A 19,105-nucleotide genomic window follows, 5' to 3' on the forward strand; every position below is an offset into this window, starting at 1 on the left:
TTCTACTGAACATTTTTAAACATCTCTACAATTAGTTTACATTGCTTTGTATGAACTTGACATTTGACGGATGTGGTTTTTCCATATTTTATTTAATAAAATGTGTTTTTTTTTTTTTTTTATAAATAACATAGATCACATTTCTAAACTTTAATCAACCAAGCGAGCTTCGGGAATTCTAAAAGTCAGCCCGACTCTGAAGTTCTCTGTGAGTCCCAGGTTGAGGTCCCGTCGATTGTAGAGGGAACTCATCGATGGGACAACTTCTTGGACCTCCGCAGCCAGCAGGTCTTCAGCAGCTTCGGGGGACTTTTGGTGGGACCTCGTATGGGGGGATAAGGAGATCCGGATGATCAGTCTCATGATTCATTCATAAAAATAAAAACCTGGGAATCTTGCGAAAAACGCCAGTTATTGTTACAAGAACAGAAACATTTTTTTCTGGAGTCGTTTGGAGTTTTTAGGGGGTGACGTGAAGGGTTAATGCTTGATTTAACTTTTTAACTCTTACTAATATTAATATTTTTGGTATATGGATATGTACCCAGCCAATAGTGCAAGGCAGCAACGAAGCAGTTAATGATCCCGGATTTACACAGGGGGCTGGACTATGCGCCAGCGCTGCGGCCACGTCAGCTTTCAGCTTGTTCCGCTCAATAAAGTTGGAGCGCTTTGATTTTCTCCCCCAGACCTTCGCCGGGGAGTGCCGGGAGTTGTAGTCTTCCTCCCGCCTGTGCAGCGCTCCTTCTCATGGGCTGCTTGCTGGGACCGAGCTGAAGGTAGGGCTGCTAGCAGCTGATAAGAGGCACGGGGGGGGGGATCGCGGACAGTGTGCCGTGGCCCCGCTGCAGCCGATCGCTTTAGAGGGCTGGGATCCCCTTTTTGCCCCGGGCTGCTAACTTGAGGGGCAGATGGGGTTTCAGGGGTGGGAGTTGAGGATCTGCTCGCTGGATGGCTGCTGACACACTTTTTGCAGAGTGTGCAGTTTGTGATCCCCTCCGCTGTGTTGCTGATCGTATAGCTGGGGGGGGGCAAATAGTTTGGGGAAACTTCTTGTGGATCTCCCCCCCCATACCCTTCCTGCCCTCTTGTATGTCTCGGACATGTTTTCGTTTATTTGCCCAGTTAGATTAACTCCTTCGGCGCCAGAGGGGGTAGGTGATCCAGTACTTGGGGGGGGGGGAATGTTATTTTTTGCCCGTGTGGGTAATGCAGGGTCTGCGCTACTGCCGTTAACGGGACTGGACACGGCGTTGGGTATAACGATGTATTATCAGACTGGGAGTGTTTAATGGTTAGAAAAAGTAATAGGGACTGTGTTTGGGGATGTTTGCACTGTTTGATCCTAGAGATTTAATGTTTTTTGGTTTTTTTAGACACCTTTTTAGTGCTGAAGGGGTTTAAATGGTATCCGGGGAGGAAAAACCATGAGAATTAACTGTTTAGGAACCAGTTTTAGTACATTGTGTATCCCCGGGACATGAGCTAGGAATTTTAGGTAACCCATCAGGGGTTAATGCCGTAAAGATACGTATGTTTTGCTGTATACGTTTTAAGACCCACAATTTAAAGCTATTTTTGCCGTGTTGGAAATGAATGAATATGTTGGCTCCAAAGATGGACCACCGACCCTCAAGGGTTAAATCACTGATGGCTGTTTTATATTTTGGAGTTTCCAACAAGTTCTTCAACTTAAAAAGAGAACGTTTGACTCCTGAACTGTCAGCCTTCCTTATGTCGTATGAAGTGTGGAAACAGATAAAAGATCGTGTAAAGCCGTGACGTGTTTATCGTTATCAGGATCTGTTTTATCCGGTGAACTCCGCTACATGCGACCGATCGGCCCTATAGCACCGGATGGTTGCCTAAATGTCAGATGCTTTAGCCTTGCGTGACCTCCTGAGATGTGTTGTGGGTTGTCAGTCTCTATGGTCTGTTTCTTCCTTGGTGCTTGCTATATACCGTATGTCATTTTAGTATTATTTTTTAAAATTGGTAATTATTATTATCTTTTATTTATTAAGCGCCAATAAATTACTCAGCGCCGTACAGTTTAAATGGGGCAGGTAACACACATAACAAATATACATTAATACATACAGACACATCGGGAGATGAGAGCCCGGCCCGCGAGCAGCCAACTAGCCTTACGCCACTTTATACAAAGTTCCTGGCTTTGAGGGCCCGGCTTGTGAGCTTTTTCACCTTGCGGTGTTTTCTCGTTTTGTTATCGTGACCGGATGTTTTTATTATTATTATTATTATTATGTTTTATATTTTGTTTAAGTTAATAAAATCTGAGTTTTTGGTTCCTGGCAGACAAATACATCTCGTTGTCTTAAGTTGCCCCAAAGGAATTGTGTTGAAGTCGGGAGCCGGACGCTCTATGCTGATTATTATTATTATGTGAGTCAGGAGCAGGCAGCTTCTGGAAATCCAGTTACGGGTGTTGAAGTCCCTTTCCGTTCTCTAAGTGTTCGCAGTGTCTCTACGGAATAAATATTTGCTATGGCCATATAAGCAAATAGCGATAACCAATCACATTGACTGATTAGGAAAACTTAATTCTAGCTTATTTTTGATAGGCTACGTATGTAACTTTAATTTGACATATACTATGTGTAAATGTATGCATTAGAAACCTACTTGCATACGTATGGGAGCCGTCATCCTATTTGTTAATAGGATCTCAATGCTTATGCCACTAAATTGCATTATTCCTCCCCTTTGGCGTTGGGTATCCAGGAAGGGATGTTAGCTCAGGGAACTCCTTTCTATTCTAGTCTTGTCACCACATATGTAATATAAAACAATTCTACTCATTGACAGGCAAGAACGCAATCAATATATAGCTTTTAATTCATTTCAATTATTTCTGATAAAAACAGTGAAAGTGATATTTGTCATTTTTGAAGAAAATTCATGGCGCTATTTCCTTCGTGTCATTTCTCTACGTAAGAAGCACGTGCTCACCGTTCTTGGAGAAGTTTGAAACCCGTAATAACGTTATATATCCCAGGATTTCGATGTAGCTTTGATTTTTTGTTTTATTGTTTAGGGATTTTATCTGGGGGCCTATAAAATGATTACAGAAAATGCTCGTGGAAGCTTCTTTCTCTGCTGTGTTGTAGGCGCTCTGATGCGTGGACCATCTAGGGAAGGGTTAACATAAAATACACCTCCTATAACCTCCATCCGACTTGTTATCCTTTCTAAGATCCTTCTCTCGTGATCTGGCACGTTAAAAGGGCACTCCTGCCATCAGATGCAAATGATAGCTGTCCATGGTGCCCCCCCGCATCTCCTCACATGTGAAATACTTCCCTCCTGTCAGCTCCTCCGTTGGCTCAGAGAACACCGCCGGGCGTGGGTCTGAACCAGAGTTCTTCTGAGTTCTTTCCGGCCTCAGATTGACCGTTTGAAAAAGTTAATCAGTGGGAGAATCATTGGACTATGGAGGAGGAGGAGGGCAGCTGCAGCAGCAGGGCTGCAGTTTCCACCGCAGATGAGTGTTTTGAAGAATACATGTTCAAATGATCTGCCGGTGTCTACCATTACTCACAAAAGCCACTGGTATTGCTGCTAGGTGGCCCGATCATGACCCTCGCCCTGTGGTTAAAGTGTGTATGACAAAAAAAGTATCTTAATGTGCTCTGGTTTTCATAAAACATGTGACTGTCCCTTTACGGGTCCGCAGCCGCCTGTTCACGCTTACACACACCATTGAGTTTTCTCTGTGTCCGCATCCCTGTTTTTATGATAAGATAACACGTTTGTGTTCCTGCTTCCTGCGCTCAGTACAGTAAATCACACAGGCGTGTCAAGGTCTTCTTTATTAGCGTGTGCGGGGAACGTAGCCTTTTCTCCGAGAACCTGCCTTGGGATTTCTAAGCTCCTAATGTGTGACTGCCCGTCGGTCTCTGAAATCATTAACCGTTTTATTCCTGAGCCTTTTGGGATTCATTTAATGTTCTCGCTAAACCCATGGATTGACGACACCTAATCTAAAGAGAACAAAATCGCGTCCGTCCGTGTCCACGTAACTTACTGTACCGGCAAAGTCAATATCGGAACTTCAAATGCTGTTATTTTATCCTGTAGGTAAATGCCGGAGATCATTAAGTAGGGCGTCATGCCGCACACGTAGTATTGGGGAGTTTTTGTAAATAAAAAATAAATTTTATTATTTCTCCAGGTTTTTTTTTTGGCCTTTTAAGCTTTAACGCGCTTTCCAAAGATAACAAGTAGCCAAGAGTTTGTTGTCCGTCACAAATCCTACATCGAAGATGCTGGTTCTTTCTTCTAGGCGAAGCCAGGTGAAGCTACGACACCGCGACCGCTTCGGAGAGAGCTGCTGAAATCATACTTGGTCCTTTTTTTATGTGCGTAAAGGACCACCGTGTGTTTGTGAACGGGGGTGGTGGTCCTACTGCCAATTCTTAAAGTAACTTTATGGTTCTGTTTAAATATATTGCTGCTGACAGGTGCCTATGGCAAGGAGCTTGCAATCTAATGCAAGTACTGTGCAGACGCTGTTCCATTAGGTGAGGTCTTAAGATGCAGACCGAGGTTGTCCTTCAGTAAGTCTTTTCATCTAATGGATCTGCTGAGGCGCCCATGGGCATAGGTGGGAAGCGAGCCACGTACGGCGGAAGGCCTTGTAAATTTTTTGGGCGCTCCATGAAAACTCCTGGCAGAGGTCTGTCTCTAGAAAAAAAAAACCTAACCTGAATTTATGTAAAAAAACAAAACATGCCTTCCAAGTGTCAGACGTTCTGAGATAATGGTGATAACGAGCCAATTAAGGAGATAATAAGATCTCAGTGGAGCACTCGTCCCATAGTTCTGCTTCACTACGTGGCAAGGGGGCAAGATGGGTAATCTGCCCTGACCGTGCCTGTAGTTCTGCCCCCTATAATATAACGTAGTATATCGCATTACCGATAGACCCCCCTATTTTTAACTTCTTAGTTACCCCGCTGGGGCATGCATATTGATGGTGATTCTTACTTAGAGCTTATATTATGTGATTGCTTTTTTCTTTCTCCACGCATCTTCACGTTGGTCTACTTTTGCGTTTAGACGCGCGGGGTGCATGTTCACTTTAGATTTAATCCCTTTTTCAAATCACAATCCCTTCCAACTTTTTTATAATTTATCCTTTGTTTGCATGTTCCTTCTGATGATGCGGCTGACATTTACATTATCATCCTCGATGCCAACTCGTCTAGGAATTCACGGATGATGGGAAAAGTAAACACATTTAGTTAAGTACGTTAAGACCAAACATTTTTTTTTTCTCTTTGATTATAATGAGCAGCAGCTGTTTGAACGTTCTCTTGGCCCTCGGCATCGTTATGATTTTTGGGGAGAAGGAAAGCTAATTGGAGAGTAATAGAACATGTATATCGGTGAACAATAAGGATTGATCATGATGTTTAATCGTTACGATCACGAGCACCCTTATCCCAAATACCGCCCTATCTCTGATGCTTCGTTGACATAATGCCGCTATTGCCAAGTTCTCTGTAAGAGAACACACGTTCTGCATGCCCCAGGAGAGCATCTAGAGCTTCCATTACACTACATCCATTTCCTTCTTCTACATACTACATATGTGTATGTTTTCTATGTATAAAGAGCTGGCAGGTGTACGTGGGGCTATACGGTTTTGAGGAGGGGTCAGCAAACTAGGAACCTCTACGGATCATCCTGACTCGATCAACTCATCCCCATCCAAGAAGTCCTCTCTGACGGTTTCCCTTCCACCTCAACCACTGACTAGATTGTACGCTCACAATTAAAACTGTTCCTTCGGTTTGCTTTTGGAGTTGCGGAGAGTTGAAGCTTGGCGATTGTCCCATGGTAAGGGAGTTGAGATAGGGAGCAGCGAAGGTGAAGGCCTTTAGGTGTGATGGTGCAGTGGCTGTTAAAGGAGCATTCTATATGGCGGGAGTATAAAACGGGGATGAGATCTTGAGAGCGAGGACGAGGATTCTAATAGTGTTGCTGTTTAGTCGGGAATGACTGGGGTTCTGAAGGAGACTCTGGCTTGGTTGAGGAGGAATCGGAGGAGAGAGATCTGTGACACAGGAAGACCAACGAGTAGGGAGTTGGTTGTCTAGAAAGGAATTGATCTGGATGTACTTTTTCTCCTGTCCTTTGGAGACCTGGGCCAACTCCATTGTGTCACTGAAATAATAAATATGTGTAGGGCAAGGAAAAATATCCATTAACTCCAAACCCCTATAGAAACGCTTCCCATAGAAGAGTGTAACGTTGGCCCTTGTATGGTAAGCGGCACCCAATGCATTGTGGTGCAAGCGGGCCCTTTAACCCTGGCACCGGACAAGCCTGTTGCTAATTACTTCTGTAATCGTTACTATGTGCAATTACTATTACAATGCATGTGATATCGCCGGCTTATTCTTGTGCACAATCGGACATCTATTCGTGGTATAAAAACCTCATAGAAGCGAGTACTGGTTACATACATGCGCAGGACGCAGCCTGCAACTTAAATAACACGGTAGCAACTTAAATAACACGGTACAGCACGGAGTCGGCAGATAAATTCATTAATAAAAAGTCTCCGTTTAAAGTGAGCAATTGAACTTCTTTCAGTTTTCAGACTCCCAGCCTATAAATCCATACGTATATTGATCTAAAGGCTTTCTACTAAATTATTGTAACACCTCGGAAAATAAAATAATGACTTTTAAGGCATGTTTTATAAATCTTTAAGCCTAAACCAGACTATATTGTTGCAGTGGAATTTTTTATTTTTTACACTTTTGCTTTTATTAAGACATGGAAAATTACATTTGTGGTACTTAATGTTGTGTTTTTTTTATTTATTTTTTCATTTGTTATATTTTATTTTCTTGCAGAAAAACTCAATTTCCCAGAAATTGCTGCTGAAATTTTAGAAAGCCACTGAAACAATAAAGTAAGAAACTGCAATTTTTTCTTTTTTGTCTTTTTAATGCCTAAAAAGCATGTCTTGTATCTGATACCTGAGAGATAAGCAAGTTTTTCCCAACACGCCAACCCCATGGGCATAACTGTACCTTTTTAAATGGGATGATGGCCAATTTACCAAATTTGTAGGTCCTTACAAGCCGTAGTATTTGAAACGCAGCAATGTTGGACTAACAAAATTTTGGAATGACAAGCTTTCGGGAGAGTAGGATGCAGTTCCCCTGCAGTGCTGCGGGGGATCTGGATCCTAACCCTGCTGCCTGTCCGGTGCCCGGAACTGCATGTCCCAGGAGTCTGGCGATACGAATTGCGCATTCCTGCTCTAGACCCCGAAAAAAGGCTGCACCCCCACTTTAAAGACTTAAAGTGTGTGTGTGTGTGTGGGGGGGGGGGGAGTGCGGTCTATATTCGGGCAAATACGGTATATATTATATTATATATGTGTGTTGCCTCGTTTTAGCTCAAAAAAGGACTCTGTTGTTAAATTCCCCGGTATTCACGTTAAATCGAAGGCTTCTGCCAGGTCTGGGTTTTCTCTTTCTCTGCTCACTCTAAAATTGCTTTGTTGATAAGTTACGTTGATCTGGAGTCAGGATGCGATTCTAATCAAAACGCAAAACTGACATCCTCTTCAATCAAGACGTAAGAGCATTTATTTCGCTTTTTTTTCTGGTTCAATGCCAATTCGCACTTAAAGGGGACAGTATAACTAATATGGCGGGGGCTTGTGCTCCAGGTTTCCATAGCAACTATGAATTGCGTTTGTATAGAGCTGGCCTTGCTTTAGTATGTGCCGCCAGGAGTACGGAGCTCGCCAGAGTCACATGACCCATGTCACATGACCCTGCAATAGTAGTAGTGTGACATCTAATGGATACTGTGGCTGGGTCCTTACTATGCAGTGAATTAGAGTATATGTTATGCTAGAAATGTTCTGTTTTAATTCTGTGGCCTCCCTCTGTACTTTTTTTTAGGCCCCACAATATAATTACAATTAAGTGCCCTGACTTTTATACTGGCTCTTGCAGCAGCTGCCTGACATTGAACACGGGTGGTAATGTTTTTTTTCCCCCCATCTACAGTTATTCCCAAGTCCTTATCGTTTAATGATTCCCATAACATTACCCCATTTAAGGTATAATTTGTATGTTTTATTCCCCCCCCCCCAAAATGCATAGCATTTCATTTGTCAACATTAAATCGTTTCGCCTTCGTTTCTCCTTGTCGGGCAGTAATGCCTTCAGACCGTATTACGTTATCTAGCCTCGTGTCGTCCTGCGTGTACTTGTGTCAATGACGATGCTGTCAAAATAAAAGCATCTGCATTTCCTTTATCTGCGTGGTGGCATTGCCCTCGATCATCTTAATGGACACCCATGCGTTCTAGTGATGGGCCCCAAACTCTGGATTACAGTAGACCGCTGAGTGAGACATTTGTGTCCAGCAGAACGTTGTTTTTTTTGTAGTGGGACAACAATAAGTATACCACGGTTGGGCTAGTTCAGTGATATTATGTTTGCCTGTTCTGTATACCTGGGAACATCTGGAGCTCTCTTTTTTTGGGGTGCAGGTTGGTGGCCCCTCTGATGTTGAGGGCTGGGATAGCCCCACACATTAAAATTGGCTGTGGATGGAGGGGCAGTGGGCAGAGAGTGGGGCGTCCCAGAGTTTCCCCGCGGTGACCCCGAGAAGCAGTGCTTCACCTGTCGTCTCCGGGCGAAACCCAGAGAGTTCCCAGGTATGATCACCTGTTGATGCCCTTTTTATTTATTTATTTATTTTTTATTATTATTTTTGTATTTACTTCCTATTTTTTTTAAGCCTGGGATAAAGATAAAGAGTTGTTCCTATGTAATGTCCAAACAATTTGGTGCCATCCGCTGCAATTTTTTGTAAATATTTCACTTTTGTTTTATTGTCATATATTGAAATAACGGCAGTGAACATACATTGCGATACAAAGCATCACTGTCCGCGCTCCGTTACAATGCTGGAATATGGCGTGTCCACGCTGGCCGTTAACTGCATCAGCATAAAATATTTATTATTTAAAAACTTCTTTCTTTATATCACTTTGATATATTTCTAATTGCTTGTATGTTTTTTTTTTTTTTCTTTTTTTTTTTTTTTTTCTTTTCTTCCCTTAGGCTAGGTTTCCACTTGGGTTTTTGTCCTGCGTTTTTTTCTTGATGAAAAACGCCAAGAAAACTGCCACTGCATTTACCTGCGTTTTGGCGTTTTTTCTGGAGTTTTTTCTGGAGTTTTTTCTGGCGTTTTAGCCTTTCTGTGGAAATTGCTTTTTTTGACCTTAGGCAGTTTTTCCAGCCTTTACAAGTTAGACGTTTCACCCAGCTAAAAGGGATTAGGATAAATGGCAAGTATCTGCCCTCTCCTGATGTCATTTACTTGGTAGACCCTTTTGTCTCTTTTCTGTGGTTTGTAAGGCATGCTTTATTCCGAATGTCTGCTCCTCTGGGAAGATTGGCCCCAAATGATGGTGCAAATTGTTTGCTGTTGCTTTTGGCACGCAGGATCCGGTCGCGTATGTTTGTTTGTAATGGCATGTTTGTTCCAAATGGTGTAAAATTCAATATGAACCAGTCCAGGACTTTGTTTTGTGTGAAACTGTTTGTTTTCAGCCTATTTCTCGTAGGACACACAGATACTGGGTCCATCCTCTGCATTGTAACTGTGGAAAAAACGCCATAAAAAACGCCAAGGCAATAAACCCACATGGCTTTTTCATGGCGTTTTTTCTCTCCCATAGACTTCTATTGGAGAAAAAAAGCCAAGATTTCTTGCAAAAAACGCCAGAGTGTCAACATGCTGCGATTCTGAAAAACTGCCACAGAGCCCAAAAAAGCAGAAAAACGCCAAAGAGGACTGAAAAAACGCCAAACAGAAAAACGCCAAGTGGAAATGGCATTTTGCGATTTCCTATTGAAGAACAGCTAACATCTGGCTGCAGCCGTTTTTCACTAAAAAAACGCCAGGTGGCGCTATTGGCGTTTTTATGGGCGTTTTTAGCAAAAAAAAACCAAGTGGAAATCTAGCCTAAATCTGGTTTTGATCTCTACGGTTTTACTGATCTAAACTATACCACCTGTCTTGTTTAAAACCCGCTTAAATACCCTCTTGGGTATCCTGTAATGGAACCGATCTAATGAGGTATGACCAGGGCTATTTTGAAATAAAGGATAAAAGCATCCCTTTTTAAAGCGTACAGGACCACGGCGGTGTTGGAAAATAATAAAAAGTCATTAATATTCATATTTTTTTTCACGTTTAAATGATTCTGTTTTTTTAAGAAGATTTAAGCCGCAGGTTCCTGCAATTTCGGAACATTTTGAAAGTCTAAATAACCGCAGCTGCGTTTCGCGGGATGGTCTGCGAGCGTCTTAGTGCTTCTAATTGAGCGAACAGTAAATACGCTTGGGTTTTTAATTGGCGAGTAGATTACTAATTGGTATTTCAGGAAGACAATATATAATAATGACACTTTTTCTCTGCAGCGTTTGGAGCGAGCGTGTTCCACAATGTAATCCTTTGAGGGAACGCGGACTGCGTTTGAATTGCCCTCTTGTATCCAGACAAGCCGGCGAAACGCATTGACGGCTCGATACGCTTTTCATTTATACCGAATATTTGCTACTTCGCGTTTTTTTTGCTTACTTGTTTTCAATGCTGGCTAGAAATATGGCGATTGGGAGCCAAAGGGAAAGCGATGAGTTCTTGGAGATTAATAAAAATAGGTCGCCCGCATTAATAGTAGAAGCCCTGCATATCTATAAATTTTTCCCATTCCCATACTTTTTTCTTTGACCGTGGTCCCACCTAGTATCTCTAATATTTAAATTCTAGTTTGGCTATTCTGGTGATGAGCAAAGGCACCTTTAATACTCTTAATATTCCCCAATATGCCAGGTTATCGAGAAATTGCAATTGTTATTATTTTAAGAATATTTGTCCTGGAATCTCATTTTACTGATAAGACGCAGTCCCGTTGGCAATAAACGTTTCTTTTGCCTTTGCTGCTACAGCTAAATGTGAAATAAAATCCAGGAGAACTTCAGTCTTTACTTTAATCAGACTAAATAACTAGGAACTGAGGCTATTTGCGGTAAAATAGAGGAGCACACAACCTAGAAAAGCATAAAAGGCACAAAAATTATAGTAAACCTGTCGGTATTTGACATTAAGTGAGTTATTAAATGATACGCATTTAAAAGACGAAAAACAATACCTTTCAACAGTTTCAAAAGTCTTTTTCACCCATTTTTATAGCCTATATAACGAGCGAATATATTTTTGCTTATACAGATGCCAACTACGATTTTTGTGCTGTACACGGTTCCACTTTTTCATATTTGTTTAGTGTAAGGACAGGCGACGTTTTATTACTGCTTTGCATCCGTGTAAGTTGGGATGGGTTGGCCGTGACACAGAAGCCAGGCTCTCCCGTTCTATAGGGACGGCGCTCGGTTGGATACAGAAGAACACAAGTAAAGACTCAAAGATGCAAGGTGAGAGGATGTTTCAATGGCTTGCGCTCATCTCTTCTTTATGTGACTGGCCAACCCAGTCACCCAGCTTTACATCTAAACCTATAGCACATACAACTGAAAGACCATATCTGCTGCACGTTATGGAAGCTGTTCCCACCAGGAATGGCAAAAGCCAGTAACCTGTATGAAAGAAGTCCTCAAACATTGTAACTTGTTACTGTGCTTTTTGTTGTTGAGCGCATGTCCTCACAAATGGAAGCCTACTGGAATGCTGCAAGATTTAGCAGTTTCCACCAACAAACAGTTTCTTATTGAATAGTTTTGTGTCTTCTGTTTGTATAAATGCCGAGGTGAAATTATTAGGGCTTAAAACTCATCAGACTACAGCAGATCCCGTCCAAAGCTGTGGTCCATGCACTTTGTTGCAGTAGACATGAGGGCTGGACGGATCTAGAATTTAGGAGCCCCACGATCATTATAACGCATTGAATTTTGTCATAGGCGTTCATTTAGTAGAAGTTCACCCAACTTCCCTATATCTTTGGAGTGTTGTGTGGGAAGCCTTGTAGAACGTCTTGGTTCCACCTTCTCAGGTTGAAGGCATGTTGGATGTTAGCAGGCTACATAGACCAGGCTCAATGAAAGAAACTCTATTTGTCTCGCTGATGCCCCCCAATAATAAAAAAAACAAAATATGAGCAATATAAAAAAAAAAAAAATATATAAAAAAATAAATAAATAATAATAATAATAATAAAAAAAAAAAAAACAAGAACATTGAAAGGCTTATGAAGGCTGGCTGTTGTAGGAAAACCACAGAGCCTGATTTTTTCAATGCCAGACTTCTTGATCATCCTGATTTTATTGCTGTAATGGAAGAAGTCGGCAAACCACCGTAATAACTATTATGCTTCTGATCTTTTGTATCCGCTTGATTGAACATTTCTATGGTGTAAAAACACTTAATGTTTTGTACGGTTGCTTATATGAGTGCATTGTGCAAGTCTTTGTCTTCGTGTCCTGCCAGTCATTCTGAAATATGGTGCTTTTCATACATTGATAATTACATAAAGGATTATAAAGAAGCTCCTTTTTTACATGACCAAAGCCAAGGTTGTTTGAAATTGGTTGTGCATTGTATGTCTGTGAATACTTTGCTTAAATACCTAGCTTTTTTTTTTTTTTTTTTTTTTTTTTCCCAGCCGAATGAATAGGATGTTTCATCATTCGTTATTGTGATTGTAGCCGTTATAAAGAAAGCTAGGCATCGTTTTCCTTTTATGACTACAAAACCACATTTCGGATATTAAATAAAACCATAGAAATGCGAAAATGTTAAATTGCAAAGAAAAAAAAAAAAACATAAGATCATCATAAAGAACGTCCAAAATGATCTCCAAAACACTAATTGGTTTGAGAAGATAATGCAGCCGTCTCCCTGGGATGATATGACTCATCATTCATCTACGGTGTTCGTACAGGAGAGTTCCTTAAGATGGAAAGGGGGTATGGCGGTGTTTGTCCAAGAGAAGATGGAATCTTTAGTTGAAGGTGGTAGACTTTTTTTTATTTATTGAGCTAACATAAAAGGTGTGGAGTCATGTAAGCGTTGGGACATCTTTTTCTGTTGGCCAAGGCTCTGGCTGCAGTAGAGTTTAGGATGTTCCTTTACTGTTCTTTCTATGCCTGGGAACGCTAGGTGTTTGGCGAACCACAACGGGGTGTCTCATCTCTTCACTGAGCATCTTAGACAGGGCTGCCATCTTCCCGAATCAGCTACAGCCCCTACGTGTAATTAGAGTCTGCTGGTCTGCACCCTTGAGATATGGTCCTCTCACCGGAGTATCCAGGGCCAGCTCCACTATTCCTTCAGGAGAAGTTCATGGTGTTTGCCCCTATATCATGCATAGTGAAGCCAGCGAAGTCTACATTTACAAGAAGTGCACTTCATATACACAACATAACCTTTTCCTTCTGCTTACCTTTCGTATCATGTGCTTAGACCATGAATTGTTTGCTCCTTTCCATAAGGGTAGGAAAGTAACTAAAATATTTTTTTTTTTTTTAATTCACCACTCGCTTGCAACTTATTTTGTGATGTAGGCTACACCAACTCTTTGTAAACACAAACTTAATCTTTAGAGCGTGATGCTGCAACACTACAAACATTACAATACAGTAGTGAAGTCTTTAGCCCTGAAAGGGTCTGTGCGAGGGGAAAACTGCAGGAAAATCACGGAGTATAATCGGGAATGGTGCTGGATGAGAATTGGATAGATAAATTGTATTTAAGAGTAAATTAGAGGTTTCAGTCTATAAATGCAGTTTCTATAGCCGTGTGAACTGATCGTTCCCGCTGAGCTATTGTTTGGAGATGGCATTTATCAGCTGCGCTCGATGGTCTGTATCGGTAATTTACTGTCTGTGGTTTTCCGAAATCTACGCATATGTAAATGCTGACCCAAAAGTTATGTGAAGGGTCATTAGGAAACTCGATATGTGTATTTTTTTTAATTAAAAAGAAAATAGGAGCTTTAACGCTTTCGGTCCCCATAAGACTTACTTGTACATCCTTAAAACTTGTGGCAAGAAGCCCGTTATGATGTACAGGTACGACTTTGTTGCAGCAGCACTGCTGGTCGTGAGTGATTGCGCTTGCCGCAAGCGCCAGTACTCCATCATTCAAGAAATGCCTTGGGGAGAAGAGAGCCTAAGCAGGCTGCTGGGCTCTCCCATTGCTCCCCCTGCTGGCTGGCTGCTATTATTGCAATCTGCAATGCAGGGCTATGGAGCTCCGCTTGCTGATCACAAAGTTTTATGGGGATGAGAGGGCGAAAAAAGCAACTTTCCTCAATTAGATTTTTGCATGCTGAATGAGTGTCCTGTTGGATCAGTGTAGCATTTTCGCACAATGTATGTAAAGCTTTATTTACTGTACAATTTACTAGCAAATATAAATAGCCTTTTTGCCTATGTCTGCATGCGCGATACCCTGTAGATAACCGTTCTACCATATTCAGCACACAACTGGCATTCATACAGACTCAACAATAATTAGTAATTATTGTAACTATGCCGGCTACGGACACATCCTGCAGTCTTAGCCCTTTAACGTTGCAGGACGTATATGTGTTTACCAAACCATTAAAAAAAAAATAAAAAAGTACCACCGGTTTATTTTTTATTTTACTTTTTTAACTGTTGGGTGAAGCCTAAGAATAGACAAATTGTTGATGATTGAATTATGCATTATACGGGGCCAGGCATACTCTTCCTGCAGCAGAAGCTTCACTGGGGTTGGCTCTTCATAAAAGTCAAGGCCCTGAATGACGGCTCTCCTCCGAACTCGGTCTGCTCTCCCTTCGGTGAATAAACCTTAAAGATGTAGCAAAGGCCCTGAAAATATGTCTGCCCTCAAGTATTAAAACGATGCAAGACAGCCATTGTTCTTGAGAGGTTAATAAAATGTCTTTTGGAATAATTGGCAAATATGTTTCTATATGTTTTTCCTATACATCCAGACAGGCGGTTGTCGGTCTTATGCGTAAACCATGATCTAAGAAGATGACAATCAAACGGCGAACCATTCCAATATACTTTTTTATTTTCTTATTAGTTAGTCTTTACATTTATATATTTTATACAGTTTTTTTTTTTTTGTTTTTTTTTCCTGTTTTCCTTCATATTGCTGCTGCACGAAGAAACGCGGAGCTGACTTCGCTCGGATATTTAGCCGTGCCTTGACGGCTTTCATGTATAACTTCTTGTTTAGTGATTAGGAACATTTTATAAAGGGAATAGCAGGCGTCCATTGATTTGGCCTCAAGAGGGGATTAAACATTATTTCACGAATAAAAAGGAAAGCTTTTCTTTTTCCCCCTGTTTTTCCTCTATTTGCGTTATACCATTAACCGTACTTGACCTGTCCGTTCCGAGACGAGCTACGTTGAATCAGTCAAGCAGTCTGATCTCCTGCGATTGTTAAAATGTTTTCAAAGCTTCTAAAAAGAAGAAGAAAAAGAAAACACGGCTGAGAATGTTTTTCTTATTCACGAAGAAGTCTGTCCGGTTCGCTGAGAGACCTATTAACGGATCAGAAAGCGGTTTATATGTCAGCGGCCGTGCAATCTTTCGAAAGTCTCTTTGAAATGTCTTAAGCCTCAAGTATTGAAAGCTAATTAGATATACAGAATTTCCTTATTACGCCAAGAAAAAAGGCAACATTTTTAGAGGAAATGAAAGTAAAAATTCAGTTCATGGATAGAAAGAGCAAATTATGTAATTGTATGCTCCGGAAAATATAGATAGATAGATATGTATATATATAAATTTTTTTTTTTTTTTTTTTTTTTTTTTTTTTTTAGTTTTTTATAATATAGAGACCCGCACAATAGGAACTTTTTGTTAGGGAACTAGCCACAAAAAAGTGTAGCAAAAACTCTCCTAAACCTTACATTTTATGGTTCAGTAGTCCTAATAAACCGATGGCTTTTTCTCCAAATTAAAGTAAGGCATATGTTTGAGATTGAGATATTTGGGGGGGGGGGGGGGGTCGTGTTGAATACTATATTATTTCTGCAATCACTTTTTCTTAATAAGGGGCATATTTACAGATCTTTGAGTAAACCACGTGCTTTTCGCTGAACAAGCATTCAAATATTTGAAGAAACATAAGCTTTCAAGACCTTATTTGGCCGATAGAACATTGCTTTGATTTTGTAATTTTTTTTTATTTGGAGCCTTTTAAATGTTACATTTATAGATACGTTTTTGGGACGCTCTTTATCTTCTTTTCTGCATTTTCTATCTTCCTGCGATATTACTTTTGCCGGAACGTCTTGCCCGCAACTCAACCATGTCTTGATCTCTTGACAGGTCGCCATCGCTGTCCCGTATCGAAGCCAAAATTGTGGTTCGTCTAGAGATTTACCGTCTGGCGTGAAAAGCTACACCTGGGGGGGAAAAAAACTCCACAATGCGGCAACTGAAAGGAAAGCCCAAGAAGGAAAGCTCTCGAGATAAAAAGGAGAGAAAACAGGCCATGCAGGAGGCCCGGCAGCAGATAACCACAGTAGTGCTTCCAACGCTGGCCGTCGTGGTGGTGTTAATCGTCGTCTTTGTGTATGTAGCCACACGCCCCAACACCATCGAATAACTTGTCCTCCCTCACAGGGGTGCAAATGGAGCCAAAAACAACCTTTTATTTTTATTTTTTTCTTCTTAATTTTAACATTTGAAAATTTTGTAATAAGGACCCTTTTAAACAACTGAAGTATTTTTTATCTGATTGGTTTTCGACTTTGTCCTTTTTGAATATAAGAACCAAGACATTGTGTATTAACGACAAACGTGCCATGAATTTTGTGTAAACATCTGTGCCTTTTTATACTTTCAGAAGTAATTTTTTAAAAAGAAGAGCTTAAACATGCATTTGATGCTACAAACAAAACTGATTTTAGCGAAAGCTTGTTACCCTGTTTTCAAATATTGCCAAAGGACTTTGTGGTGAAGTCAATTTAAATGTATTGTGTATGCGACCGTGATATTTATTTTTTTGAATAAAGAACATAATGATTTGCTTTTTTTGTGTGTTATTTTTGGAAATTACCATATTTGCTCGATATGATGGTTTTTTTTCACAGCAAATGCTCTGAAAAATACCCCTCGTCTTATATTTGAGGTCTGACTACACGACTAAGATCCAGATCCCCCCACAGCGCTGCAGGAGACCCGGATGCTCCTCTCTGGCAGCCGTCTGTGATCTGTCCCCGAGGTAAAATAGTCCCTTACCTAAAACTAAACATTTCCGAAACAATCACGTTCATTGAAGAAGAAAAAAGTACAGTAAGTTCACAGGGACTTAACGCAGATGAGTCTGGCACCAAATGATGGCTGTCTGCCAAACTGGGTCTACGAGGCGCCATGTTTTAGGTGCATTAAAACACCCCAAGCAGCTTAGTAAGCAGAGTCCCATGTGTTTCTTTGAAAATGATTGCCACTTATATGACTACTTACACTATTCCAGCAAACACATGCAATGTCCCATCTTTTGGGATCTTCCATGTGCCACGTAATGAGGTCCGCTTTGCTAGGAACGGGGACGCTGGCCAATTTAAACTGTTAGATCGATTGTCAGGATCTCTCAGCACTCACATCAAGCAAGGTAAGCTCGTTATCAAATGGGCTCATTAAAAAAAGACAGTCTTCGCTCGCTCATAGGGCCCGAAGGAAGATAATTAGCAGCCCAGTTCCAATAAAAAATTCTGTTTTATCTTTTCAGAGTTCCTTTTTTGTATTATAGGAGCCTACCGAGCAATTTGTTGCAATGCCTTCAGCTATTCCTTCCTAGAACAGACAAATGAATGGTGTCTTGAATGTTCCTTTTTTGTTTAAAATAAAAAAATATTGAATTTCGTGTTGAAAATTCTAGCACTGGGATCTGTATCGCAACCAATGGCTATTTTATACAATCGTGTGCTATGATAACACGAAGACGTGTCAGCTGCTAGGCAATCATGGCTTGAAGCAGTCTTTTGTAGAGTGGAGGAGTTGGTTTCCATTTTATGATTGGCTAGTATTTGTGTAGACATGTTCTAAACAAAATCTGTTTAAATTGGTAAAAAAAAACTGTTTTTATACAGTTCATAATAAAATACAGAAAATTGAGAATTTTCTTGTACGGCAGAAGCTTCTCTTACTTTAATTAGCCGTTGATCAAGTGCTGGTCGTCTGACTGGTTTGAGAAACCACCACTGTAGACTATGGTTCCCATGTTGGTTAAACAAAATGGCGGGCTGAGCGTTTTGGCAACCATATTCCACACCAGGCAGGGCTCCGAAAGTTGGCCACCAATTTGTTGATGAGTAGAGATACTAACGAGTGCAGATCAGGACTCGCATAGGACACTCAGAAGGGTACAAGTGCAGGGCAACCCCTTACTGCTCATTCATAACCCTCGTCTACCTACCTTTCACAGCATAGCACAGGAACTTAGTCCTGGTTTTAATGGCTACATGGTCATTGTAAATTATCACAAAAGCTTCAAACAGCAGGAAAATTACCGAAAGCCATGTGAATTCCACATCAGCAGCCGGTCTCTCTAAATGTGGCTTCTTCCTTAAGCATTCCTGCCAGCAATGTATTCTAATTATATTACTCTGCTATTAAGCGGGTTAAATAATTACTGAATTTTCTTTATTCTGTATCTTTTTTTATTCTACAACAAATCTAGTTAAAGAACCAATGCTTTCCTGGTCCTTTTTATAGCATCTTCAATGTATTCTGTTATTTTATAGAATGAGAACAGCTTATCTATTTAACGTTATTGCCTCTGATACTCGTATGATCACCTCTGCTAAATTCTGGGTAATAAGAAGCAATCGGAGCAATAAGCGCCCCAGCCGGTTGCAGCGCTCAGGGAGGGGGGGTCTGTTGAGAACTGTAGGTAAGTCTTACTTTTTTTATTTTTAACATGCATATTAAAGTACTCATAGTGTAATATGCATTCCTCGGGGACATTGAAATATCCCTCTTAAAAAGGAACTCCAACCTAGTATTAGATTTAAAAGATGTTCAAAAATATTATGCGGTTTCCTTAAAAAAAAGGTTTTCCATAATAT

At 40.8% G+C, this 19,105-nt stretch overlaps 1 long non-coding RNA gene across 1 annotated transcript; it reads left to right on the plus strand.

The window, feature by feature from the left end:
* Positions 1–671: 671 nt before the first annotated feature.
* On the plus strand, positions 672–16,469 carry LOC128474257 (uncharacterized). Its single transcript, XR_008346333.1, has 3 exons — positions 672–779; positions 6,909–6,949; positions 16,362–16,469. It is a non-coding gene; the product is annotated as an uncharacterized LOC128474257 (long non-coding RNA).
* The last annotated feature ends 2,636 nt before the right edge of the window (positions 16,470–19,105 follow it).

The sequence above is a fragment of the Spea bombifrons genome, chromosome 2 (genome assembly GCF_027358695.1).
Source record: "Spea bombifrons isolate aSpeBom1 chromosome 2, aSpeBom1.2.pri, whole genome shotgun sequence".
NCBI classification, from domain to species: domain Eukaryota; kingdom Metazoa; phylum Chordata; class Amphibia; order Anura; family Pelobatidae; genus Spea; species Spea bombifrons.